General features: G+C 46.5%; 8 non-coding genes across 8 annotated transcripts; all 8 read left to right on the top strand.

The window, feature by feature from the left end:
- Positions 1 to 633: 633 nt before the first annotated feature.
- On the top strand, positions 634 to 704 carry trnag-gcc (transfer RNA glycine (anticodon GCC)). Its single transcript has one exon. It is a non-coding gene; the product is annotated as a tRNA-Gly (tRNA).
- Positions 705 to 1,592: 888 nt separating this feature from the next.
- On the top strand, positions 1,593 to 1,663 carry trnag-gcc (transfer RNA glycine (anticodon GCC)). Its single transcript has one exon. It is a non-coding gene; the product is annotated as a tRNA-Gly (tRNA).
- Positions 1,664 to 2,541: 878 nt separating this feature from the next.
- trnag-gcc (transfer RNA glycine (anticodon GCC)) lies at positions 2,542 to 2,612 on the top strand. The gene has a single exon. It is a non-coding gene; the product is annotated as a tRNA-Gly (tRNA).
- An 878-nt stretch (positions 2,613 to 3,490) lies between these two features.
- trnag-gcc (transfer RNA glycine (anticodon GCC)) lies at positions 3,491 to 3,561 on the top strand. The gene has a single exon. It is a non-coding gene; the product is annotated as a tRNA-Gly (tRNA).
- An 878-nt stretch (positions 3,562 to 4,439) lies between these two features.
- trnag-gcc (transfer RNA glycine (anticodon GCC)) lies at positions 4,440 to 4,510 on the top strand. Its single transcript has one exon. It is a non-coding gene; the product is annotated as a tRNA-Gly (tRNA).
- Positions 4,511 to 5,388: 878 nt separating this feature from the next.
- Positions 5,389 to 5,459, top strand: trnag-gcc (transfer RNA glycine (anticodon GCC)). The gene has a single exon. It is a non-coding gene; the product is annotated as a tRNA-Gly (tRNA).
- An 878-nt stretch (positions 5,460 to 6,337) lies between these two features.
- Positions 6,338 to 6,408, top strand: trnag-gcc (transfer RNA glycine (anticodon GCC)). The gene has a single exon. It is a non-coding gene; the product is annotated as a tRNA-Gly (tRNA).
- Positions 6,409 to 7,286: 878 nt separating this feature from the next.
- trnag-gcc (transfer RNA glycine (anticodon GCC)) lies at positions 7,287 to 7,357 on the top strand. The gene has a single exon. It is a non-coding gene; the product is annotated as a tRNA-Gly (tRNA).
- The last annotated feature ends 20,357 nt before the right edge of the window (positions 7,358 to 27,714 follow it).

Below are 27,714 nucleotides of genomic sequence, written 5' to 3' on the forward strand. Positions count from 1 at the left end.
ATTGTGAACCTGACATCATTTCAAGCCATCAGCAGTGGCTCCCTCATTTGGCTCCTATAATGCTTGTCTGCCAGGACCATCAGCAGACTTGTTGGGACCGTAGCATTTGCGTCCGGCGTAGACACTCAAAGGCAGCGATGGTGCGAGTGCTTGCAGATTAGAGGCAAACAAAATGAAAGTGTCAGACATGCTTATAAGAATACAGTTGTGCCACATTCTTCTGTGTCATGGTGAGCAAAAGACATGGAGGATGCATGCATTTCTCTTAGCTGACAATTCTGATGCAGCTTGACTGGCAGAGTATACGTTTTCATATAGAATTGGCTCAAAGAGCATAGAAGTTCCTGAAAATAAATCCATCCCGCATTTGCAAAGACATGCTGGCTTTTGGTGTTATTTACCACTTTCTGATGGAATGAGCTTTTTGCGGGGGAGATATTGGAAAAGTTCATGAAGGAGTCAAGTTCCCTGAAGCAGTACTTCCATTAGAAGAGCCCACAGTTCTTGCGCTCAAAGCATTTCAATTTTTCAGTTCAGCTGATCTTGAGAGTTGTGTGAAATGACCTGTCATCGCTGCGTGTTTGCTTAAGGAATATTTTCGAGCTTTCGATGAAAAACCTTCCCGGAGTACTTGCATTGGTGGTTCAGTGGTAGAATTCTCGCCTGCCACGCGGGAGGCCCGGGTTCGATTCCCGGCCAATGCACTAGTGGTGTTTTAAAACCTGTACGTACACTCAGCGCCAAACTCCCCCTAATTCAGCCTTATTGAGGCTCTCAACTCGATATTTCCCCTCAACTCCTGGCAAGCAGAGCCCTCGGGCTGGGTCGATTCACAGCCCCTCCGTAAAAACTACACAGAGGCATCTTGGCTTAACATGTCTGACCATCTTGTTGCCCATCCTTGTGTCTGTGCACTTTCTCACATTATCCAAGCATGGGTGCAAGCAACAATGCATGGCATTGTGAACCTGACATCATTTCAAGCCATCAGCAGTGGCTCCCTCATTTGGCTCCTATAATGCTTGTCTGCCAGGACCATCAGCAGACTTGTTGGGACCGTAGCATTTGCGTCCGGCGTAGACACTGAAAGGCAGCGATGGTGCGAGTGCTTGCAGATTAGAGGCAAACAAAATGAAAGTGTCAGACATGATTATAAGAATACAGTTGTGCCACATTCTTCTGTGTCATGGTGAGCAAAAGACATGGAGGATGCATGCATTTCTCTTAGCTGACAATTCTGATGCAGCTTGACTGGCAGAGTATACGTTTTCATATAGAATTGGCTCAAAGAGCATAGAAGTTCCTGAAAATAAATCCAACCCGCATTTGCAAAGACATGCTGGCTTTTGGTGTTATTTACCACTTTCTGATGGAATGAGCTTTTTGCGGGGGAGATATTGGAAAAGTTCATGAAGGAGTCAAGTTCCCTGAAGCAGTACTTCCATTAGAAGAGCCCACAGTTCTTGCGCTCAAAGCATTTCAATTTTTCAGTTCAGCTGATCTTGAGAGTTGTGTGAAATGACCTGTCATCGCTGCGTGTTTGCTTAAGGAATATTTTCGAGCTTTCGATGAAAAACCTTCCCGGAGTACTTGCATTGGTGGTTCAGTGGTAGAATTCTCGCCTGCCACGCGGGAGGCCCGGGTTCGATTCCCGGCCAATGCACTAGTGGTGTTTTAAAACCTGTACGTACACTCAGCGCCAAACTCCCCCTAATTCAGCCTTATGTCTCGATATTTCCCCTCAACTCCTGGCAAGCAGAGCCCTCGGGCTGGGTCGATTCACAGCCCCTCCGTAAAAACTACACAGAGGCATCTTGGCTTAACATGTCTGACCATCTTGTTGCCCATCCTTGTGTCTGTGCACTTTCTCACATTATCCAAGCATGGGTGCAAGCAACAATGCATGGCATTGTGAACCTGACATCATTTCAAGCCATCAGCAGTGGCTCCCTCATTTGGCTCCTATAATGCTTGTCTGCCAGGACCATCAGCAGACTTGTTGGGACCGTAGCATTTGCGTCCGGCGTAGACACTGAAAGGCAGCGATGGTGCGAGTGCTTGCAGATTAGAGGCAAACAAAATGAAAGTGTCAGACATGATTATAAGAATACAGTTGTGCCACATTCTTCTGTGTCATGGTGAGCAAAAGACATGGAGGATGCATGCATTTCTCTTAGCTGACAATTCTGATGCAGCTTGACTGGCAGAGTATACGTTTTCATATAGAATTGGCTCAAAGAGCATAGAAGTTCCTGAAAATAAATCCAACCCGCATTTGCAAAGACATGCTGGCTTTTGGTGTTATTTACCACTTTCTGATGGAATGAGCTTTTTGCGGGGGAGATATTGGAAAAGTTCATGAAGGAGTCAAGTTCCCTGAAGCAGTACTTCCATTAGAAGAGCCCACAGTTCTTGCGCTCAAAGCATTTCAATTTTTCAGTTCAGCTGATCTTGAGAGTTGTGTGAAATGACCTGTCATCGCTGCGTGTTTGCTTAAGGAATATTTTCGAGCTTTCGATGAAAAACCTTCCCGGAGTACTTGCATTGGTGGTTCAGTGGTAGAATTCTCGCCTGCCACGCGGGAGGCCCGGGTTCGATTCCCGGCCAATGCACTAGTGGTGTTTTAAAACCTGTACGTACACTCAGCGCCAAACTCCACCTAATTCAGCCTTATGTCTCGATATTTCCCCTCAACTCCTGGCAAGCAGAGCCCTCGGGCTGGGTCGATTCACAGCCCCTCCGTAAAAACTACACAGAGGCATCTTGGCTTAACATGTCTGACCATCTTGTTGCCCATCCTTGTGTCTGTGCACTTTCTCACATTATCCAAGCATGGGTGCAAGCAACAATGCATGGCATTGTGAACCTGACATCATTTCAAGCCATCAGCAGTGGCTCCCTCATTTGGCTCCTATAATGCTTGTCTGCCAGGACCATCAGCAGACTTGTTGGGACCGTAGCATTTGCGTCCGGCGTAGACACTGAAAGGCAGCGATGGTGCGAGTGCTTGCAGATTAGAGGCAAACAAAATGAAAGTGTCAGACATGATTATAAGAATACAGTTGTGCCACATTCTTCTGTGTCATGGTGAGCAAAAGACATGGAGGATGCATGCATTTCTCTTAGCTGACAATTCTGATGCAGCTTGACTGGCAGAGTATACGTTTTCATATAGAATTGGCTCAAAGAGCATAGAAGTTCCTGAAAATAAATCCAACCCGCATTTGCAAAGACATGCTGGCTTTTGGTGTTATTTACCACTTTCTGATGGAATGAGCTTTTTGCGGGGGAGATATTGGAAAAGTTCATGAAGGAGTCAAGTTCCCTGAAGCAGTACTTCCATTAGAAGAGCCCACAGTTCTTGCGCTCAAAGCATTTCAATTTTTCAGTTCAGCTGATCTTGAGAGTTGTGTGAAATGACCTGTCATCGCTGCGTGTTTGCTTAAGGAATATTTTCGAGCTTTCGATGAAAAACCTTCCCGGAGTACTTGCATTGGTGGTTCAGTGGTAGAATTCTCGCCTGCCACGCGGGAGGCCCGGGTTCGATTCCCGGCCAATGCACTAGTGGTGTTTTAAAACCTGTACGTACACTCAGCGCCAAACTCCACCTAATTCAGCCTTATGTCTCGATATTTCCCCTCAACTCCTGGCAAGCAGAGCCCTCGGGCTGGGTCGTTTCAGAGCCCCTCCGTAAAAACTACACAGAGGCATCTTGGCTTAACATGTCTGACCATCTTGTTGCCCATCCTTGTGTCTGTGCACTTTCTCACATTATCCAAGCATGGGTGCAAGCAACAATGCATGGCATTGTGAACCTGACATCATTTCAAGCCATCAGCAGTGGCTCCCTCATTTGGCTCCTATAATGCTTGTCTGCCAGGACCATCAGCAGACTTGTTGGGACCGTAGCATTTGCGTCCGGCGTAGACACTGAAAGGCAGCGATGGTGCGAGTGCTTGCAGATTAGAGGCAAACAAAATGAAAGTGTCAGACATGATTATAAGAATACAGTTGTGCCACATTCTTCTGTGTCATGGTGAGCAAAAGACATGGAGGATGCATGCATTTCTCTTAGCTGACAATTCTGATGCAGCTTGACTGGCAGAGTATACGTTTTCATATAGAATTGGCTCAAAGAGTATAGAAGTTCCTGAAAATAAATCCAACCCGCATTTGCAAAGACATGCTGGCTTTTGGTGTTATTTACCACTTTCTGATGGAATGAGCTTTTTGCGGGGGAGATATTGGAAAAGTTCATGAAGGAGTCAAGTTCCCTGAAGCAGTACTTCCATTAGAAGAGCCCACAGTTCTTGCGCTCAAAGCATTTCAATTTTTCAGTTCAGCTGATCTTGAGAGTTGTGTGAAATGACCTGTCATCGCTGCGTGTTTGCTTAAGGAATATTTTCGAGCTTTCGATGAAAAACCTTCCCGGAGTACTTGCATTGGTGGTTCAGTGGTAGAATTCTCGCCTGCCACGCGGGAGGCCCGGGTTCGATTCCCGGCCAATGCACTAGTGGTGTTTTAAAACCTGTACGTACACTCAGCGCCAAACTCCACCTAATTCAGCCTTATGTCTCGATATTTCCCCTCAACTCCTGGCAAGCAGAGCCCTCGGGCTGGGTCGTTTCAGAGCCCCTCCGTAAAAACTACACAGAGGCATCTTGGCTTAACATGTCTGACCATCTTGTTGCCCATCCTTGTGTCTGTGCACTTTCTCACATTATCCAAGCATGGGTGCAAGCAACAATGCATGGCATTGTGAACCTGACATCATTTCAAGCCATCAGCAGTGGCTCCCTCATTTGGCTCCTATAATGCTTGTCTGCCAGGACCATCAGCAGACTTGTTGGGACCGTAGCATTTGCGTCCGGCGTAGACACTGAAAGGCAGCGATGGTGCGAGTGCTTGCAGATTAGAGGCAAACAAAATGAAAGTGTCAGACATGATTATAAGAATACAGTTGTGCCACATTCTTCTGTGTCATGGTGAGCAAAAGACATGGAGGATGCATGCATTTCTCTTAGCTGACAATTCTGATGCAGCTTGACTGGCAGAGTATACGTTTTCATATAGAATTGGCTCAAAGAGTATAGAAGTTCCTGAAAATAAATCCAACCCGCATTTGCAAAGACATGCTGGCTTTTGGTGTTATTTACCACTTTCTGATGGAATGAGCTTTTTGCGGGGGAGATATTGGAAAAGTTCATGAAGGAGTCAAGTTCCCTGAAGCAGTACTTCCATTAGAAGAGCCCACAGTTCTTGCGCTCAAAGCATTTCAATTTTTCAGTTCAGCTGATCTTGAGAGTTGTGTGAAATGACCTGTCATCGCTGCGTGTTTGCTTAAGGAATATTTTCGAGCTTTCGATGAAAAACCTTCCCGGAGTACTTGCATTGGTGGTTCAGTGGTAGAATTCTCGCCTGCCACGCGGGAGGCCCGGGTTCGATTCCCGGCCAATGCACTAGTGGTGTTTTAAAACCTGTACGTACACTCAGCGCCAAACTCCACCTAATTCAGCCTTATGTCTCGATATTTCCCCTCAACTCCTGGCAAGCAGAGCCCTCGGGCTGGGTCGTTTCAGAGCCCCTCCGTAAAAACTACACAGAGGCATCTTGGCTTAACATGTCTGACCATCTTGTTGCCCATCCTTGTGTCTGTGCACTTTCTCACATTATCCAAGCATGGGTGCAAGCAACAATGCATGGCATTGTGAACCTGACATCATTTCAAGCCATCAGCAGTGGCTCCCTCATTTGGCTCCTATAATGCTTGTCTGCCAGGACCATCAGCAGACTTGTTGGGACCGTAGCATTTGCGTCCGGCGTAGACACTGAAAGGCAGCGATGGTGCGAGTGCTTGCAGATTAGAGGCAAACAAAATGAAAGTGTCAGACATGATTATAAGAATACAGTTGTGCCACATTCTTCTGTGTCATGGTGAGCAAAAGACATGGAGGATGCATGCATTTCTCTTAGCTGACAATTCTGATGCAGCTTGACTGGCAGAGTATACGTTTTCATATAGAATTGGCTCAAGGAGTATAGAAGTTCCTGAAAATAAATCCAACCCGCATTTGCAAAGACATGCTGGCTTTTGGTGTTATTTACCACTTTCTGATGGAATGAGCTTTTTGCGGGGGAGATATTGGAAAAGTTCATGAAGGAGTCAAGTTCCCTGAAGCAGTACTTCCATTAGAAGAGCCCACAGTTCTTGCGCTCAAAGCATTTCAATTTTTCAGTTCAGCTGATCTTGAGAGTTGTGTGAAATGACCTGTCATCGCTGCGTGTTTGCTTAAGGAATATTTTCGAGCTTTCGATGAAAAACCTTCCCGGAGTACTTGCATTGGTGGTTCAGTGGTAGAATTCTCGCCTGCCACGCGGGAGGCCCGGGTTCGATTCCCGGCCAATGCACTAGTGGTGTTTTAAAACCTGTACGTACACTCAGCGCCAAACTCCACCTAATTCAGCCTTATGTCTCGATATTTCCCCTCAACTCCTGGCAAGCAGAGCCCTCGGGCTGGGTCGTTTCAGAGCCCCTCCGTAAAAACTACACAGAGGCATCTTGGCTTAACATGTCTGACCATCTTGTTGCCCATCCTTGTGTCTGTGCACTTTCTCACATTATCCAAGCATGGGTGCAAGCAACAATGCATGGCATTGTGAACCTGACATCATTTCAAGCCATCAGCAGTGGCTCCCTCATTTGGCTCCTATAATGCTTGTCTGCCAGGACCATCAGCAGACTTGTTGGGACCGTAGCATTTGCGTCCGGCGTAGACACTGAAAGGCAGCGATGGTGCGAGTGCTTGCAGATTAGAGGCAAACAAAATGAAAGTGTCAGACATGATTATAAGAATACAGTTGTGCCACATTCTTCTGTGTCATGGTGAGCAAAAGACATGGAGGATGCATGCATTTCTCTTAGCTGACAATTCTGATGCAGCTTGACTGGCAGAGTATACGTTTTCATATAGAATTGGCTCAAAGAGTATAGAAGTTCCTGAAAATAAATCCAACCCGCATTTGCAAAGACATGCTGGCTTTTGGTGTTATTTACCACTTTCTGATGGAATGAGCTTTTTGCGGGGGAGATATTGGAAAAGTTCATGAAGGAGTCAAGTTCCCTGAAGCAGTACTTCCATTAGAAGAGCCCACAGTTCTTGCGCTCAAAGCATTTCAATTTTTCAGTTCAGCTGATCTTGAGAGTTGTGTGAAATGACCTGTCATCGCTGCGTGTTTGCTTAACGAATATTTTCGAGCTTTCGATGAAAAACCTTCCCGGAGTACTTGCATTGGTGGTTCAGTGGTAGAATTCTCGCCTGCCACGCGGGAGGCCCGGGTTCGATTCCCGGCCAATGCACTAGTGGTGTTTTAAAACCTGTACGTACACTCAGCGCCAAACTCCACCTAATTCAGCCTTATGTCTCGATATTTCCCCTCAACTCCAGGCAAGCAGAGCCCTCGGGCTGGGTCGATTCACAGCCCCTCCGTAAAAACTACACAGAGGCATCTTGGCTTAACATGTCTGACCATCTTGTTGCCCATCCTTGTGTCTGTGCACTTTCTCACATTATCCAAGCATGGGTGCAAGCAACAATGCATGGCATTGTGAACCTGACATCATTTCAAGCCATCAGCAGTGGCTCCCTCATTTGGCTCCTATAATGCTTGTCTGCCAGGACCATCAGCAGACTTGTTGGGACCGTAGCATTTGCGTCCGGCGTAGACACTGAAAGGCAGCGATGGTGCGAGTGCTTGCAGATTAGAGGCAAACAAAATGAAAGTGTCAGACATGATTATAAGAATACAGTTGTGCCACATTCTTCTGTGTCATGGTGAGCAAAAGACATGGAGGATGCATGCATTTCTCTTAGCTGACAATTCTGATGCAGCTTGACTGGCAGAGTATACGTTTTCATATAGAATTGGCTCAAAGAGCATAGAAGTTCCTGAAAATAAATCCAACCCGCATTTGCAAAGACATGCTGGCTTTTGGTGTTATTTACCACTTTCTGATGGAATGAGCTTTTTGCGGGGGAGATATTGGAAAAGTTCATGAAGGAGTCAAGTTCCCTGAAGCAGTACTTCCATTAGAAGAGCCCACAGTTCTTGCGCTCAAAGCATTTCAATTTTTCAGTTCAGCTGATCTTGAGAGTTGTGTGAAATGACCTGTCATCGCTGCGTGTTTGCTTAACGAATATTTTCGAGCTTTCGATGAAAAACCTTCCCGGAGTACTTGCATTGGTGGTTCAGTGGTAGAATTCTCGCCTGCCACGCGGGAGGCCCGGGTTCGATTCCCGGCCAATGCACTAGTGGTGTTTTAAAACCTGTACGTACACTCAGCGCCAAACTCCACCTAATTCAGCCTTATGTCTCGATATTTCCCCTCAACTCCAGGCAAGCAGAGCCCTCGGGCTGGGTCGATTCACAGCCCCTCCGTAAAAACTACACAGAGGCATCTTGGCTTAACATGTCTGACCATCTTGTTGCCCATCCTTGTGTCTGTGCACTTTCTCACATTATCCAAGCATGGGTGCAAGCAACAATGCATGGCATTGTGAACCTGACATCATTTCAAGCCATCAGCAGTGGCTCCCTCATTTGGCTCCTATAATGCTTGTCTGCCAGGACCATCAGCAGACTTGTTGGGACCGTAGCATTTGCGTCCGGCGTAGACACTGAAAGGCAGCGATGGTGCGAGTGCTTGCAGATTAGAGGCAAACAAAATGAAAGTGTCAGACATGATTATAAGAATACAGTTGTGCCACATTCTTCTGTGTCATGGTGAGCAAAAGACATGGAGGATGCATGCATTTCTCTTAGCTGACAATTCTGATGCAGCTTGACTGGCAGAGTATACGTTTTCATATAGAATTGGCTCAAAGAGCATAGAAGTTCCTGAAAATAAATCCAACCCGCATTTGCAAAGACATGCTGGCTTTTGGTGTTATTTACCACTTTCTGATGGAATGAGCTTTTTGCGGGGGAGATATTGGAAAAGTTCATGAAGGAGTCAAGTTCCCTGAAGCAGTACTTCCATTAGAAGAGCCCACAGTTCTTGCGCTCAAAGCATTTCAATTTTTCAGTTCAGCTGATCTTGAGAGTTGTGTGAAATGACCTGTCATCGCTGCGTGTTTGCTTAAGGAATATTTTCGAGCTTTCGATGAAAAACCTTCCCGGAGTACTTGCATTGGTGGTTCAGTGGTAGAATTCTCGCCTGCCACGCGGGAGGCCCGGGTTCGATTCCCGGCCAATGCACTAGTGGTGTTTTAAAACCTGTACGTACACTCAGCGCCAAACTCCACCTAATTCAGCCTTATGTCTCGATATTTCCCCTCAACTCCTGGCAAGCAGAGCCCTCGGGCTGGGTCGTTTCACAGCCCCTCCGTAAAAACTACACAGAGGCATCTTGGCTTAACATGTCTGACCATCTTGTTGCCCATCCTTGTGTCTGTGCACTTTCTCACATTATCCAAGCATGGGTGCAAGCAACAATGCATGGCATTGTGAACCTGACATCATTTCAAGCCATCAGCAGTGGCTCCCTCATTTGGCTCCTATAATGCTTGTCTGCCAGGACCATCAGCAGACTTGTTGGGACCGTAGCATTTGCGTCCGGCGTAGACACTGAAAGGCAGCGATGGTGCGAGTGCTTGCAGATTAGAGGCAAACAAAATGAAAGTGTCAGACATGATTATAAGAATACAGTTGTGCCACATTCTTCTGTGTCATGGTGAGCAAAAGACATGGAGGATGCATGCATTTCTCTTAGCTGACAATTCTGATGCAGCTTGACTGGCAGAGTATACGTTTTCATATAGAATTGGCTCAAAGAGCATAGAAGTTCCTGAAAATAAATCCAACCCGCATTTGCAAAGACATGCTGGCTTTTGGTGTTATTTACCACTTTCTGATGGAATGAGCTTTTTGCGGGGGAGATATTGGAAAAGTTCATGAAGGAGTCAAGTTCCCTGAAGCAGTACTTCCATTAGAAGAGCCCACAGTTCTTGCGCTCAAAGCATTTCAATTTTTCAGTTCAGCTGATCTTGAGAGTTGTGTGAAATGACCTGTCATCGCTGCGTGTTTGCTTAAGGAATATTTTCGAGCTTTCGATGAAAAACCTTCCCGGAGTACTTGCATTGGTGGTTCAGTGGTAGAATTCTCGCCTGCCACGCGGGAGGCCCGGGTTCGATTCCCGGCCAATGCACTAGTGGTGTTTTAAAACCTGTACGTACACTCAGCGCCAAACTCCACCTAATTCAGCCTTATGTCTCGATATTTCCCCTCAACTCCTGGCAAGCAGAGCCCTCGGGCTGGGTCGTTTCACAGCCCCTCCGTAAAAACTACACAGAGGCATCTTGGCTTAACATGTCTGACCATCTTGTTGCCCATCCTTGTGTCTGTGCACTTTCTCACATTATCCAAGCATGGGTGCAAGCAACAATGCATGGCATTGTGAACCTGACATCATTTCAAGCCATCAGCAGTGGCTCCCTCATTTGGCTCCTATAATGCTTGTCTGCCAGGACCATCAGCAGACTTGTTGGGACCGTAGCATTTGCGTCCGGCGTAGACACTGAAAGGCAGCGATGGTGCGAGTGCTTGCAGATTAGAGGCAAACAAAATGAAAGTGTCAGACATGATTATAAGAATACAGTTGTGCCACATTCTTCTGTGTCATGGTGAGCAAAAGACATGGAGGATGCATGCATTTCTCTTAGCTGACAATTCTGATGCAGCTTGACTGGCAGAGTATACGTTTTCATATAGAATTGGCTCAAAGAGCATAGAAGTTCCTGAAAATAAATCCAACCCGCATTTGCAAAGACATGCTGGCTTTTGGTGTTATTTACCACTTTCTGATGGAATGAGCTTTTTGCGGGGGAGATATTGGAAAAGTTCATGAAGGAGTCAAGTTCCCTGAAGCAGTACTTCCATTAGAAGAGCCCACAGTTCTTGCGCTCAAAGCATTTCAATTTTTCAGTTCAGCTGATCTTGAGAGTTGTGTGAAATGACCTGTCATCGCTGCGTGTTTGCTTAAGGAATATTTTCGAGCTTTCGATGAAAAACCTTCCCGGAGTACTTGCATTGGTGGTTCAGTGGTAGAATTCTCGCCTGCCACGCGGGAGGCCCGGGTTCGATTCCCGGCCAATGCACTAGTGGTGTTTTAAAACCTGTACGTACACTCAGCGCCAAACTCCACCTAATTCAGCCTTATGTCTCGATATTTCCCCTCAACTCCTGGCAAGCAGAGCCCTCGGGCTGGGTCGTTTCACAGCCCCTCCGTAAAAACTACACAGAGGCATCTTGGCTTAACATGTCTGACCATCTTGTTGCCCATCCTTGTGTCTGTGCACTTTCTCACATTATCCAAGCATGGGTGCAAGCAACAATGCATGGCATTGTGAACCTGACATCATTTCAAGCCATCAGCAGTGGCTCCCTCATTTGGCTCCTATAATGCTTGTCTGCCAGGACCATCAGCAGACTTGTTGGGACCGTAGCATTTGCGTCCGGCGTAGACACTGAAAGGCAGCGATGGTGCGAGTGCTTGCAGATTAGAGGCAAACAAAATGAAAGTGTCAGACATGATTATAAGAATACAGTTGTGCCACATTCTTCTGTGTCATGGTGAGCAAAAGACATGGAGGATGCATGCATTTCTCTTAGCTGACAATTCTGATGCAGCTTGACTGGCAGAGTATACGTTTTCATATAGAATTGGCTCAAAGAGTATAGAAGTTCCTGAAAATAAATCCAACCCGCATTTGCAAAGACATGCTGGCTTTTGGTGTTATTTACCACTTTCTGATGGAATGAGCTTTTTGCGGGGGAGATATTGGAAAAGTTCATGAAGGAGTCAAGTTCCCTGAAGCAGTACTTCCATTAGAAGAGCCCACAGTTCTTGCGCTCAAAGCATTTCAATTTTTCAGTTCAGCTGATCTTGAGAGTTGTGTGAAATGACCTGTCATCGCTGCGTGTTTGCTTAACGAATATTTTCGAGCTTTCGATGAAAAACCTTCCCGGAGTACTTGCATTGGTGGTTCAGTGGTAGAATTCTCGCCTGCCACGCGGGAGGCCCGGGTTCGATTCCCGGCCAATGCACTAGTGGTGTTTTAAAACCTGTACGTACACTCAGCGCCAAACTCCACCTAATTCAGCCTTATGTCTCGATATTTCCCCTCAACTCCAGGCAAGCAGAGCCCTCGGGCTGGGTCGATTCACAGCCCCTCCGTAAAAACTACACAGAGGCATCTTGGCTTAACATGTCTGACCATCTTGTTGCCCATCCTTGTGTCTGTGCACTTTCTCACATTATCCAAGCATGGGTGCAAGCAACAATGCATGGCATTGTGAACCTGACATCATTTCAAGCCATCAGCAGTGGCTCCCTCATTTGGCTCCTATAATGCTTGTCTGCCAGGACCATCAGCAGACTTGTTGGGACCGTAGCATTTGCGTCCGGCGTAGACACTGAAAGGCAGCGATGGTGCGAGTGCTTGCAGATTAGAGGCAAACAAAATGAAAGTGTCAGACATGATTATAAGAATACAGTTGTGCCACATTCTTCTGTGTCATGGTGAGCAAAAGACATGGAGGATGCATGCATTTCTCTTAGCTGACAATTCTGATGCAGCTTGACTGGCAGAGTATACGTTTTCATATAGAATTGGCTCAAAGAGCATAGAAGTTCCTGAAAATAAATCCAACCCGCATTTGCAAAGACATGCTGGCTTTTGGTGTTATTTACCACTTTCTGATGGAATGAGCTTTTTGCGGGGGAGATATTGGAAAAGTTCATGAAGGAGTCAAGTTCCCTGAAGCAGTACTTCCATTAGAAGAGCCCACAGTTCTTGCGCTCAAAGCATTTCAATTTTTCAGTTCAGCTGATCTTGAGAGTTGTGTGAAATGACCTGTCATCGCTGCGTGTTTGCTTAAGGAATATTTTCGAGCTTTCGATGAAAAACCTTCCCGGAGTACTTGCATTGGTGGTTCAGTGGTAGAATTCTCGCCTGCCACGCGGGAGGCCCGGGTTCGATTCCCGGCCAATGCACTAGTGGTGTTTTAAAACCTGTACGTACACTCAGCGCCAAACTCCACCTAATTCAGCCTTATGTCTCGATATTTCCCCTCAACTCCTGGCAAGCAGAGCCCTCGGGCTGGGTCGTTTCACAGCCCCTCCGTAAAAACTACACAGAGGCATCTTGGCTTAACATGTCTGACCATCTTGTTGCCCATCCTTGTGTCTGTGCACTTTCTCACATTATCCAAGCATGGGTGCAAGCAACAATGCATGGCATTGTGAACCTGACATCATTTCAAGCCATCAGCAGTGGCTCCCTCATTTGGCTCCTATAATGCTTGTCTGCCAGGACCATCAGCAGACTTGTTGGGACCGTAGCATTTGCGTCCGGCGTAGACACTGAAAGGCAGCGATGGTGCGAGTGCTTGCAGATTAGAGGCAAACAAAATGAAAGTGTCAGACATGATTATAAGAATACAGTTGTGCCACATTCTTCTGTGTCATGGTGAGCAAAAGACATGGAGGATGCATGCATTTCTCTTAGCTGACAATTCTGATGCAGCTTGACTGGCAGAGTATACGTTTTCATATAGAATTGGCTCAAAGAGTATAGAAGTTCCTGAAAATAAATCCAACCCGCATTTGCAAAGACATGCTGGCTTTTGGTGTTATTTACCACTTTCTGATGGAATGAGCTTTTTGCGGGGGAGATATTGGAAAAGTTCATGAAGGAGTCAAGTTCCCTGAAGCAGTACTTCCATTAGAAGAGCCCACAGTTCTTGCGCTCAAAGCATTTCAATTTTTCAGTTCAGCTGATCTTGAGAGTTGTGTGAAATGACCTGTCATCGCTGCGTGTTTGCTTAACGAATATTTTCGAGCTTTCGATGAAAAACCTTCCCGGAGTACTTGCATTGGTGGTTCAGTGGTAGAATTCTCGCCTGCCACGCGGGAGGCCCGGGTTCGATTCCCGGCCAATGCACTAGTGGTGTTTTAAAACCTGTACGTACACTCAGCGCCAAACTCCACCTAATTCAGCCTTATGTCTCGATATTTCCCCTCAACTCCAGGCAAGCAGAGCCCTCGGGCTGGGTCGATTCACAGCCCCTCCGTAAAAACTACACAGAGGCATCTTGGCTTAACATGTCTGACCATCTTGTTGCCCATCCTTGTGTCTGTGCACTTTCTCACATTATCCAAGCATGGGTGCAAGCAACAATGCATGGCATTGTGAACCTGACATCATTTCAAGCCATCAGCAGTGGCTCCCTCATTTGGCTCCTATAATGCTTGTCTGCCAGGACCATCAGCAGACTTGTTGGGACCGTAGCATTTGCGTCCGGCGTAGACACTGAAAGGCAGCGATGGTGCGAGTGCTTGCAGATTAGAGGCAAACAAAATGAAAGTGTCAGACATGATTATAAGAATACAGTTGTGCCACATTCTTCTGTGTCATGGTGAGCAAAAGACATGGAGGATGCATGCATTTCTCTTAGCTGACAATTCTGATGCAGCTTGACTGGCAGAGTATACGTTTTCATATAGAATTGGCTCAAAGAGCATAGAAGTTCCTGAAAATAAATCCAACCCGCATTTGCAAAGACATGCTGGCTTTTGGTGTTATTTACCACTTTCTGATGGAATGAGCTTTTTGCGGGGGAGATATTGGAAAAGTTCATGAAGGAGTCAAGTTCCCTGAAGCAGTACTTCCATTAGAAGAGCCCACAGTTCTTGCGCTCAAAGCATTTCAATTTTTCAGTTCAGCTGATCTTGAGAGTTGTGTGAAATGACCTGTCATCGCTGCGTGTTTGCTTAAGGAATATTTTCGAGCTTTCGATGAAAAACCTTCCCGGAGTACTTGCATTGGTGGTTCAGTGGTAGAATTCTCGCCTGCCACGCGGGAGGCCCGGGTTCGATTCCCGGCCAATGCACTAGTGGTGTTTTAAAACCTGTACGTACACTCAGCGCCAAACTCCACCTAATTCAGCCTTATGTCTCGATATTTCCCCTCAACTCCTGGCAAGCAGAGCCCTCGGGCTGGGTCGTTTCACAGCCCCTCCGTAAAAACTACACAGAGGCATCTTGGCTTAACATGTCTGACCATCTTGTTGCCCATCCTTGTGTCTGTGCACTTTCTCACATTATCCAAGCATGGGTGCAAGCAACAATGCATGGCATTGTGAACCTGACATCATTTCAAGCCATCAGCAGTGGCTCCCTCATTTGGCTCCTATAATGCTTGTCTGCCAGGACCATCAGCAGACTTGTTGGGACCGTAGCATTTGCGTCCGGCGTAGACACTGAAAGGCAGCGATGGTGCGAGTGCTTGCAGATTAGAGGCAAACAAAATGAAAGTGTCAGACATGATTATAAGAATACAGTTGTGCCACATTCTTCTGTGTCATGGTGAGCAAAAGACATGGAGGATGCATGCATTTCTCTTAGCTGACAATTCTGATGCAGCTTGACTGGCAGAGTATACGTTTTCATATAGAATTGGCTCAAAGAGCATAGAAGTTCCTGAAAATAAATCCAACCCGCATTTGCAAAGACATGCTGGCTTTTGGTGTTATTTACCACTTTCTGATGGAATGAGCTTTTTGCGGGGGAGATATTGGAAAAGTTCATGAAGGAGTCAAGTTCCCTGAAGCAGTACTTCCATTAGAAGAGCCCACAGTTCTTGCGCTCAAAGCATTTCAATTTTTCAGTTCAGCTGATCTTGAGAGTTGTGTGAAATGACCTGTCATCGCTGCGTGTTTGCTTAAGGAATATTTTCGAGCTTTCGATGAAAAACCTTCCCGGAGTACTTGCATTGGTGGTTCAGTGGTAGAATTCTCGCCTGCCACGCGGGAGGCCCGGGTTCGATTCCCGGCCAATGCACTAGTGGTGTTTTAAAACCTGTACGTACACTCAGCGCCAAACTCCACCTAATTCAGCCTTATGTCTCGATATTTCCCCTCAACTCCTGGCAAGCAGAGCCCTCGGGCTGGGTCGTTTCACAGCCCCTCCGTAAAAACTACACAGAGGCATCTTGGCTTAACATGTCTGACCATCTTGTTGCCCATCCTTGTGTCTGTGCACTTTCTCACATTATCCAAGCATGGGTGCAAGCAACAATGCATGGCATTGTGAACCTGACATCATTTCAAGCCATCAGCAGTGGCTCCCTCATTTGGCTCCTATAATGCTTGTCTGCCAGGACCATCAGCAGACTTGTTGGGACCGTAGCATTTGCGTCCGGCGTAGACACTGAAAGGCAGCGATGGTGCGAGTGCTTGCAGATTAGAGGCAAACAAAATGAAAGTGTCAGACATGATTATAAGAATACAGTTGTGCCACATTCTTCTGTGTCATGGTGAGCAAAAGACATGGAGGATGCATGCATTTCTCTTAGCTGACAATTCTGATGCAGCTTGACTGGCAGAGTATACGTTTTCATATAGAATTGGCTCAAAGAGTATAGAAGTTCCTGAAAATAAATCCAACCCGCATTTGCAAAGACATGCTGGCTTTTGGTGTTATTTACCACTTTCTGATGGAATGAGCTTTTTGCGGGGGAGATATTGGAAAAGTTCATGAAGGAGTCAAGTTCCCTGAAGCAGTACTTCCATTAGAAGAGCCCACAGTTCTTGCGCTCAAAGCATTTCAATTTTTCAGTTCAGCTGATCTTGAGAGTTGTGTGAAATGACCTGTCATCGCTGCGTGTTTGCTTAACGAATATTTTCGAGCTTTCGATGAAAAACCTTCCCGGAGTACTTGCATTGGTGGTTCAGTGGTAGAATTCTCGCCTGCCACGCGGGAGGCCCGGGTTCGATTCCCGGCCAATGCACTAGTGGTGTTTTAAAACCTGTACGTACACTCAGCGCCAAACTCCACCTAATTCAGCCTTATGTCTCGATATTTCCCCTCAACTCCTGGCAAGCAGAGCCCTCGGGCTGGGTCGATTCACAGCCCCTCCGTAAAAACTACACAGAGGCATCTTGGCTTAACATGTCTGACCATCTTGTTGCCCATCCTTGTGTCTGTGCACTTTCTCACATTATCCAAGCATGGGTGCAAGCAACAATGCATGGCATTGTGAACCTGACATCATTTCAAGCCATCAGCAGTGGCTCCCTCATTTGGCTCCTATAATGCTTGTCTGCCAGGACCATCAGCAGACTTGTTGGGACCGTAGCATTTGCGTCCGGCGTAGACACTGAAAGGCAGCGATGGTGCGAGTGCTTGCAGATTAGAGGCAAACAAAATGAAAGTGTCAGACATGATTATAAGAATACAGTTGTGCCACATTCTTCTGTGTCATGGTGAGCAAAAGACATGGAGGATGCATGCATTTCTCTTAGCTGACAATTCTGATGCAGCTTGACTGGCAGAGTATACGTTTTCATATAGAATTGGCTCAAAGAGCATAGAAGTTCCTGAAAATAAATCCAACCCACATTTGCAAAGACATGCTGGCTTTTGGTGTTATTTACCACTTTCTGATGGAATGAGCTTTTTGCGGGGGAGATATTGGAAAAGTTCATGAAGGAGTCAAGTTCCCTGAAGCAGTACTTCCATTAGAAGAGCCCACAGTTCTTGCGCTCAAAGCATTTCAATTTTTCAGTTCAGCTGATCTTGAGAGTTGTGTGAAATGACCTGTCATCGCTGCGTGTTTGCTTAAGGAATATTTTCGAGCTTTCGATGAAAAACCTTCCCGGAGTACTTGCATTGGTGGTTCAGTGGTAGAATTCTCGCCTGCCACGCGGGAGGCCCGGGTTCGATTCCCGGCCAATGCACTAGTGGTGTTTTAAAACCTGTACGTACACTCAGCGCCGAACTCCAGCTAATTCAGCCTTATGTCTCGATATTTCCCATCAACTCCTGGCAAGCAGAGCCCTCGGGCTGGGTCGATTCACAGCCCCTCCGTAAAAACTACACAGAGGCATCTTGGCTTAACATGTCTGACCATCTTGTTGCCCATCCTTGTGTCTGTGCACTTTCTCACATTATCCAAGCATGGGTGCAAGCAACAATGCATGGCATTGTGAACCTGACATCATTTCAAGCCATCAGCAGTGGCTCCCTCATTTGGCTCCTATAATGCTTGTCTGCCAGGACCATCAGCAGACTTGTTGGGACCGTAGCATTTGCGTCCGGCGTAGACACTGAAAGGCAGCGATGGTGCGAGTGCTTGCAGATTAGAGGCAAACAAAATGAAAGTGTCAGACATGATTATAAGAATACAGTTGTGCCACATTCTTCTGTGTCATGGTGAGCAAAAGACATGGAGGATGCATGCATTTCTCTTAGCTGACAATTCTGATGCAGCTTGACTGGCAGAGTATACGTTTTCATATAGAATTGGCTCAAAGAGCATAGAAGTTCCTGAAAATAAATCCAACCCGCATTTGCAAAGACATGCTGGCTTTTGGTGTTATTTACCACTTTCTGATGGAATGAGCTTTTTGCGGGGGAGATATTGGAAAAGTTCATGAAGGAGTCAAGTTCCCTGAAGCAGTACTTCCATTAGAAGAGCCCACAGTTCTTGCGCTCAAAGCATTTCAATTTTTCAGTTCAGCTGATCTTGAGAGTTGTGTGAAATGACCTGTCATCGCTGCGTGTTTGCTTAAGGAATATTTTCGAGCTTTCGATGAAAAACGTTCCCGGAGTACTTGCATTGGTGGTTCAGTGGTAGAATTCTCGCCTGCCACGCGGGAGGCCCGGGTTCGATTCCCGGCCAATGCACTAGTGGTGTTTTAAAACCTGTACGTACACTCAGCGCCAAACTCCACCTAATTCAGCCTTATGTCTCGATATTTCCCCTCAAGTCCTGGCAAGCAGAGCCCTCGGGCTGGGTCGATTCACAGCCCCTCCGTAAAAACTACACAGAGGCATCTTGGCTTAACATGTCTGACCATCTTGTTGCCCATCCTTGTGTCTGTGCACTTTCTCACATTATCCAAGCATGGGTGCAAGCAACAATGCATGGCATTGTGAACCTGACATCATTTCAAGCCATCAGCAGTGGCTCCCTCATTTGGCTCCTATAATGCTTGTCTGCCAGGACCATCAGCAGACTTGTTGGGACCGTAGCATTTGCGTCCGGCGTAGACACTGAAAGGCAGCGATGGTGCGAGTGCTTGCAGATTAGAGGCAAACAAAATGAAAGTGTCAGACATGATTATAAGAATACAGTTGTGCCACATTCTTCTGTGTCATGGTGAGCAAAAGACATGGAGGATGCATGCATTTCTCTTAGCTGACAATTCTGATGCAGCTTGACTGGCAGAGTATACGTTTTCATATAGAATTGGCTCAAAGAGCATAGAAGTTCCTGAAAATAAATCCAACCCGCATTTGCAAAGACATGCTGGCTTTTGGTGTTATTTACCACTTTCTGATGGAATGAGCTTTTTGCGGGGGAGATATTGGAAAAGTTCATGAAGGAGTCAAGTTCCCTGAAGCAGTACTTCCATTAGAAGAGCCCACAGTTCTTGCGCTCAAAGCATTTCAATTTTTCAGTTCAGCTGATCTTGAGAGTTGTGTGAAATGACCTGTCATCGCTGCGTGTTTGCTTAAGGAATATTTTCGAGCTTTCGATGAAAAACCTTCCCGGAGTACTTGCATTGGTGGTTCAGTGGTAGAATTCTCGCCTGCCACGCGGGAGGCCCGGGTTCGATTCCCGGCCAATGCACTAGTGGTGTTTTAAAACCTGTACGTACACTCAGCGCCAAACTCCAGCTAATTCAGCCTTATGTCTCGATATTTCCCCTCAACTCCTGGCAAGCAGAGCCCTCGGGCTGGGTCGATTCACAGCCCCTCCGTAAAAACTACACAGAGGCATCTTGGCTTAACATGTCTGACCATCTTGTTGCCCATCCTTGTGTCTGTGCACTTTCTCACATTATCCAAGCATGGGTGCAAGCAACAATGCATGGCATTGTGAACCTGACATCATTTCAAGCCATCAGCAGTGGCTCCCTCATTTGGCTCCTATAATGCTTGTCTGCCAGGACCATCAGCAGACTTGTTGGGACCGTAGCATTTGCGTCCGGCGTAGACACTGAAAGGCAGCGATGGTGCGAGTGCTTGCAGATTAGAGGCAAACAAAATGAAAGTGTCAGACATGATTATAAGAATACAGTTGTGCCACATTCTTCTGTGTCATGGTGAGCAAAAGACATGGAGGATGCATGCATTTCTCTTAGCTGACAATTCTGATGCAGCTTGACTGGCAGAGTATACGTTTTCATATAGAATTGGCTCAAAGAGCATAGAAGTTCCTGAAAATAAATCCAACCCGCATTTGCAAAGACATGCTGGCTTTTGGTGTTATTTACCACTTTCTGATGGAATGAGCTTTTTGCGGGGGAGATATTGGAAAAGTTCATGAAGGAGTCAAGTTCCCTGAAGCAGTACTTCCATTAGAAGAGCCCACAGTTCTTGCGCTCAAAGCATTTCAATTTTTCAGTTCAGCTGATCTTGAGAGTTGTGTGAAATGACCTGTCATCGCTGCGTGTTTGCTTAACGAATATTTTCGAGCTTTCGATGAAAAACCTTCCCGGAGTACTTGCATTGGTGGTTCAGTGGTAGAATTCTCGCCTGCCACGCGGGAGGCCCGGGTTCGATTCCCGGCCAATGCACTAGTGGTGTTTTAAAACCTGTACGTACACTCAGCGCCAAACTCCACCTAATTCAGCCTTATGTCTCGATATTTCCCCTCAACTCCTGGCAAGCAGAGCCCTCGGGCTGGGTCGATTCACAGCCCCTCCGTAAAAACTACACAGAGGCATCTTGGCTTAACATGTCTGACCATCTTGTTGCCCATCCTTGTGTCTGTGCACTTTCTCACATTATCCAAGCATGGGTGCAAGCAACAATGCATGGCATTGTGAACCTGACATCATTTCAAGCCATCAGCAGTGGCTCCCTCATTTGGCTCCTATAATGCTTGTCTGCCAGGACCATCAGCAGACTTGTTGGGACCGTAGCATTTGCGTCCGGCGTAGACACTGAAAGGCAGCGATGGTGCGAGTGCTTGCAGATTAGAGGCAAACAAAATGAAAGTGTCAGACATGATTATAAGAATACAGTTGTGCCACATTCTTCTGTGTCATGGTGAGCAAAAGACATGGAGGATGCATGCATTTCTCTTAGCTGACAATTCTGATGCAGCTTGACTGGCAGAGTATACGTTTTCATATAGAATTGGCTCAAAGAGCATAGAAGTTCCTGAAAATAAATCCAACCCGCATTTGCAAAGACATGCTGGCTTTTGGTGTTATTTACCACTTTCTGATGGAATGAGCTTTTTGCGGGGGAGATATTGGAAAAGTTCATGAAGGAGTCAAGTTCCCTGAAGCAGTACTTCCATTAGAAGAGCCCACAGTTCTTGCGCTCAAAGCATTTCAATTTTTCAGTTCAGCTGATCTTGAGAGTTGTGTGAAATGACCTGTCATCGCTGCGTGTTTGCTTAAGGAATATTTTCGAGCTTTCGATGAAAAACCTTCCCGGAGTACTTGCATTGGTGGTTCAGTGGTAGAATTCTCGCCTGCCACGCGGGAGGCCCGGGTTCGATTCCCGGCCAATGCACTAGTGGTGTTTTAAAACCTGTACGTACACTCAGCGCCAAACTCCCCCTAATTCAGCCTTATTGAGGCTCTCAACTCGATATTTCCCCTCAACTCCTGGCAAGCAGAGCCCTCGGGCTGGGTCGATTCACAGCCCCTCCGTAAAAACTACACAGAGGCATCTTGGCTTAACATGTCTGACCATCTTGTTGCCCATCCTTGTGTCTGTGCACTTTCTCACATTATCCAAGCATGGGTGCAAGCAACAATGCATGGCATTGTGAACCTGACATCATTTCAAGCCATCAGCAGTGGCTCCCTCATTTGGCTCCTATAATGCTTGTCTGCCAGGACCATCAGCAGACTTGTTGGGACCGTAGCATTTGCGTCCGGCGTAGACACTGAAAGGCAGCGATGGTGCGAGTGCTTGCAGATTAGAGGCAAACAAAATGAAAGTGTCAGACATGATTATAAGAATACAGTTGTGCCACATTCTTCTGTGTCATGGTGAGCAAAAGACATGGAGGATGCATGCATTTCTCTTAGCTGACAATTCTGATGCAGCTTGACTGGCAGAGTATACGTTTTCATATAGAATTGGCTCAAAGAGCATAGAAGTTCCTGAAAATAAATCCAACCCGCATTTGCAAAGACATGCTGGCTTTTGGTGTTATTTACCACTTTCTGATGGAATGAGCTTTTTGCGGGGGAGATATTGGAAAAGTTCATGAAGGAGTCAAGTTCCCTGAAGCAGTACTTCCATTAGAAGAGCCCACAGTTCTTGCGCTCAAAGCATTTCAATTTTTCAGTTCAGCTGATCTTGAGAGTTGTGTGAAATGACCTGTCATCGCTGCGTGTTTGCTTAAGGAATATTTTCGAGCTTTCGATGAAAAACCTTCCCGGAGTACTTGCATTGGTGGTTCAGTGGTAGAATTCTCGCCTGCCACGCGGGAGGCCCGGGTTCGATTCCCGGCCAATGCACTAGTGGTGTTTTAAAACCTGTACGTACACTCAGCGCCAAACTCCCCCTAATTCAGCCTTATGTCTCGATATTTCCCCTCAACTCCTGGCAAGCAGAGCCCTCGGGCTGGGTCGATTCACAGCCCCTCCGTAAAAACTACACAGAGGCATCTTGGCTTAACATGTCTGACCATCTTGTTGCCCATCCTTGTGTCTGTGCACTTTCTCACATTATCCAAGCATGGGTGCAAGCAACAATGCATGGCATTGTGAACCTGACATCATTTCAAGCCATCAGCAGTGGCTCCCTCATTTGGCTCCTATAATGCTTGTCTGCCAGGACCATCAGCAGACTTGTTGGGACCGTAGCATTTGCGTCCGGCGTAGACACTGAAAGGCAGCGATGGTGCGAGTGCTTGCAGATTAGAGGCAAACAAAATGAAAGTGTCAGACATGATTATAAGAATACAGTTGTGCCACATTCTTCTGTGTCATGGTGAGCAAAAGACATGGAGGATGCATGCATTTCTCTTAGCTGACAATTCTGATGCAGCTTGACTGGCAGAGTATACGTTTTCATATAGAATTGGCTCAAAGAGCATAGAAGTTCCTGAAAATAAATCCAACCCGCATTTGCAAAGACATGCTGGCTTTTGGTGTTATTTACCACTTTCTGATGGAATGAGCTTTTTGCGGGGGAGATATTGGAAAAGTTCATGAAGGAGTCAAGTTCCCTGAAGCAGTACTTCCATTAGAAGAGCCCACAGTTCTTGCGCTCAAAGCATTTCAATTTTTCAGTTCAGCTGATCTTGAGAGTTGTGTGAAATGACCTGTCATCGCTGCGTGTTTGCTTAAGGAATATTTTCGAGCTTTCGATGAAAAACCTTCCCGGAGTACTTGCATTGGTGGTTCAGTGGTAGAATTCTCGCCTGCCACGCGGGAGGCCCGGGTTCGATTCCCGGCCAATGCACTAGTGGTGTTTTAAAACCTGTACGTACACTCAGCGCCAAACTCCACCTAATTCAGCCTTATGTCTCGATATTTCCCCTCAACTCCTGGCAAGCAGAGCCCTCGGGCTGGGTCGATTCACAGCCCCTCCGTAAAAACTACACAGAGGCATCTTGGCTTAACATGTCTGACCATCTTGTTGCCCATCCTTGTGTCTGTGCACTTTCTCACATTATCCAAGCATGGGTGCAAGCAACAATGCATGGCATTGTGAACCTGACATCATTTCAAGCCATCAGCAGTGGCTCCCTCATTTGGCTCCTATAATGCTTGTCTGCCAGGACCATCAGCAGACTTGTTGGGACCGTAGCATTTGCGTCCGGCGTAGACACTGAAAGGCAGCGATGGTGCGAGTGCTTGCAGATTAGAGGCAAACAAAATGAAAGTGTCAGACATGATTATAAGAATACAGTTGTGCCACATTCTTCTGTGTCATGGTGAGCAAAAGACATGGAGGATGCATGCATTTCTCTTAGCTGACAATTCTGATGCAGCTTGACTGGCAGAGTATACGTTTTCATATAGAATTGGCTCAAAGAGCATAGAAGTTCCTGAAAATAAATCCAACCCGCATTTGCAAAGACATGCTGGCTTTTGGTGTTATTTACCACTTTCTGATGGAATGAGCTTTTTGCGGGGGAGATATTGGAAAAGTTCATGAAGGAGTCAAGTTCCCTGAAGCAGTACTTCCATTAGAAGAGCCCACAGTTCTTGCGCTCAAAGCATTTCAATTTTTCAGTTCAGCTGATCTTGAGAGTTGTGTGAAATGACCTGTCATCGCTGCGTGTTTGCTTAAGGAATATTTTCGAGCTTTCGATGAAAAACCTTCCCGGAGTACTTGCATTGGTGGTTCAGTGGTAGAATTCTCGCCTGCCACGCGGGAGGCCCGGGTTCGATTCCCGGCCAATGCACTAGTGGTGTTTTAAAACCTGTACGTACACTCAGCGCCAAACTCCCCCTAATTCAGCCTTATGTCTCGATATTTCCCCTCAACTCCTGGCAAGCAGAGCCCTCGGGCTGGGTCGATTCACAGCCCCTCCGTAAAAACTACACAGAGGCATCTTGGCTTAACATGTCTGACCATCTTGTTGCCCATCCTTGTGTCTGTGCACTTTCTCACATTATCCAAGCATGGGTGCAAGCAACAATGCATGGCATTGTGAACCTGACATCATTTCAAGCCATCAGCAGTGGCTCCCTCATTTGGCTCCTATAATGCTTGTCTGCCAGGACCATCAGCAGACTTGTTGGGACCGTAGCATTTGCGTCCGGCGTAGACACTGAAAGGCAGCGATGGTGCGAGTGCTTGCAGATTAGAGGCAAACAAAATGAAAGTGTCAGACATGATTATAAGAATACAGTTGTGCCACATTCTTCTGTGTCATGGTGAGCAAAAGACATGGAGGATGCATGCATTTCTCTTAGCTGACAATTCTGATGCAGCTTGACTGGCAGAGTATACGTTTTCATATAGAATTGGCTCAAAGAGCATAGAAGTTCCTGAAAATAAATCCAACCCGCATTTGCAAAGACATGCTGGCTTTTGGTGTTATTTACCACTTTCTGATGGAATGAGCTTTTTGCGGGGGAGATATTGGAAAAGTTCATGAAGGAGTCAAGTTCCCTGAAGCAGTACTTCCATTAGAAGAGCCCACAGTTCTTGCGCTCAAAGCATTTCAATTTTTCAGTTCAGCTGATCTTGAGAGTTGTGTGAAATGACCTGTCATCGCTGCGTGTTTGCTTAAGGAATATTTTCGAGCTTTCGATGAAAAACCTTCCCGGAGTACTTGCATTGGTGGTTCAGTGGTAGAATTCTCGCCTGCCACGCGGGAGGCCCGGGTTCGATTCCCGGCCAATGCACTAGTGGTGTTTTAAAACCTGTACGTACACTCAGCGCCAAACTCCCCCTAATTCAGCCTTATGTCTCGATATTTCCCCTCAACTCCTGGCAAGCAGAGCCCTCGGGCTGGGTCGATTCACAGCCCCTCCGTAAAAACTACACAGAGGCATCTTGGCTTAACATGTCTGACCATCTTGTTGCCCATCCTTGTGTCTGTGCACTTTCTCACATTATCCAAGCATGGGTGCAAGCAACAATGCATGGCATTGTGAACCTGACATCATTTCAAGCCATCAGCAGTGGCTCCCTCATTTGGCTCCTATAATGCTTGTCTGCCAGGACCATCAGCAGACTTGTTGGGACCGTAGCATTTGCGTCCGGCGTAGACACTGAAAGGCAGCGATGGTGCGAGTGCTTGCAGATTAGAGGCAAACAAAATGAAAGTGTCAGACATGATTATAAGAATACAGATGTGCCACATTCTTCTGTGTCATGGTGAGCAAAAGACATGGAGGATGCATGCATTTCTCTTAGCTGACAATTCTGATGCAGCTTGACTGGCAGAGTATACGTTTTCATATAGAATTGGCTCAAAGAGCATAGAAGTTCCTGAAAATAAATCCAACCCGCATTTGCAAAGACATGCTGGCTTTTGGTGTTATTTACCACTTTCTGATGGAATGAGCTTTTTGCGGGGGAGATATTGGAAAAGTTCATGAAGGAGTCAAGTTCCCTGAAGCAGTACTTCCATTAGAAGAGCCCACAGTTCTTGCGCTCAAAGCATTTCAATTTTTCAGTTCAGCTGATCTTGAGAGTTGTGTGAAATGACCTGTCATCGCTGCGTGTTTGCTTAAGGAATATTTTCGAGCTTTCGATGAAAAACCTTCCCGGAGTACTTGCATTGGTGGTTCAGTGGTAGAATTCTCGCCTGCCACGCGGGAGGCCCGGGTTCGATTCCCGGCCAATGCACTAGTGGTGTTTTAAAACCTGTACGTACACTCAGCGCCAAACTCCCCCTAATTCAGCCTTATGTCTCGATATTTCCCCTCAACTCCTGGCAAGCAGAGCCCTCGGGCTGGGTCGATTCACAGCCCCTCCGTAAAAACTACACAGAGGCATCTTGGCTTAACATGTCTGACCATCTTGTTGCCCATCCTTGTGTCTGTGCACTTTCTCACATTATCCAAGCATGGGTGCAAGCAACAATGCATGGCATTGTGAACCTGACATCATTTCAAGCCATCAGCAGTGGCTCCCTCATTTGGCTCCTATAATGCTTGTCTGCCAGGACCATCAGCAGACTTGTTGGGACCGTAGCATTTGCGTCCGGCGTAGACACTGAAAGGCAGCGATGGTGCGAGTGCTTGCAGATTAGAGGCAAACAAAATGAAAGTGTCAGACATGCTTATAAGAATACAGTTGTGCCACATTCTTCTGTGTCATGGTGAGCAAAAGACATGGAGGATGCATGCATTTCTCTTAGCTGACAATTCTGATGCAGCTTGACTGGCAGAGTATACGTTTTCATATAGAATTGGCTCAAAGAGCATAGAAGTTCCTGAAAATAAATCCATCCCGCATTTGCAAAGACATGCTGGCTTTTGGTGTTATTTACCACTTTCTGATGGAATGAGCTTTTTGCGGGGGAGATATTGGAAAAGTTCATGAAGGAGTCAAGTTCCCTGAAGCAGTACTTCCATTAGAAGAGCCCACAGTTCTTGCGCTCAAAGCATTTCAATTTTTCAGTTCAGCTGATCTTGAGAGCTGTGTGAAATGACCTGTCATCGCTGCGTGTTTGCTTAAGGAATATTTTCGAGCTTTCGATGAAAAACCTTCCCGGAGTACTTGCATTGGTGGTTCAGTGGTAGAATTCTCGCCTGCCACGCGGGAGGCCCGGGTTCGATTCCCGGCCAATGCACTAGTGGTGTTTTAAAACCTGTACGTACACTCAGCGCCAAACTCCCCCTAATTCAGCCTTATTGAGGCTCTCAACTCGATATTTCCCCTCAACTCCTGGCAAGCAGAGCCCTCGGGCTGGGTCGATTCACAGCCCCTCCATAAAAACTACACAGAGGCATCTTGGCTTAACATGTCTGACCATCTTGTTGCCCATCCTTGTGTCTGTGCACTTTCTCACATTATCCAAGCATGGGTGCAAGCAACAATGCATGGCATTGTGAACCTGACATCATTTCAAGCCATCAGCAGTGGCTCCCTCATTTGGCTCCTATAATGCTTGTCTGCCAGGACCATCAGCAGACTTGTTGGGACCGTAGCATTTGCGTCCGGCGTAGACACTGAAAGGCAGCGATGGTGCGAGTGCTTGCAGATTAGAG

The sequence above is a fragment of the Paramormyrops kingsleyae genome, chromosome 25 (genome assembly GCF_048594095.1).
Source record: "Paramormyrops kingsleyae isolate MSU_618 chromosome 25, PKINGS_0.4, whole genome shotgun sequence".
Lineage (NCBI taxonomy): Eukaryota > Metazoa > Chordata > Actinopteri > Osteoglossiformes > Mormyridae > Paramormyrops > Paramormyrops kingsleyae.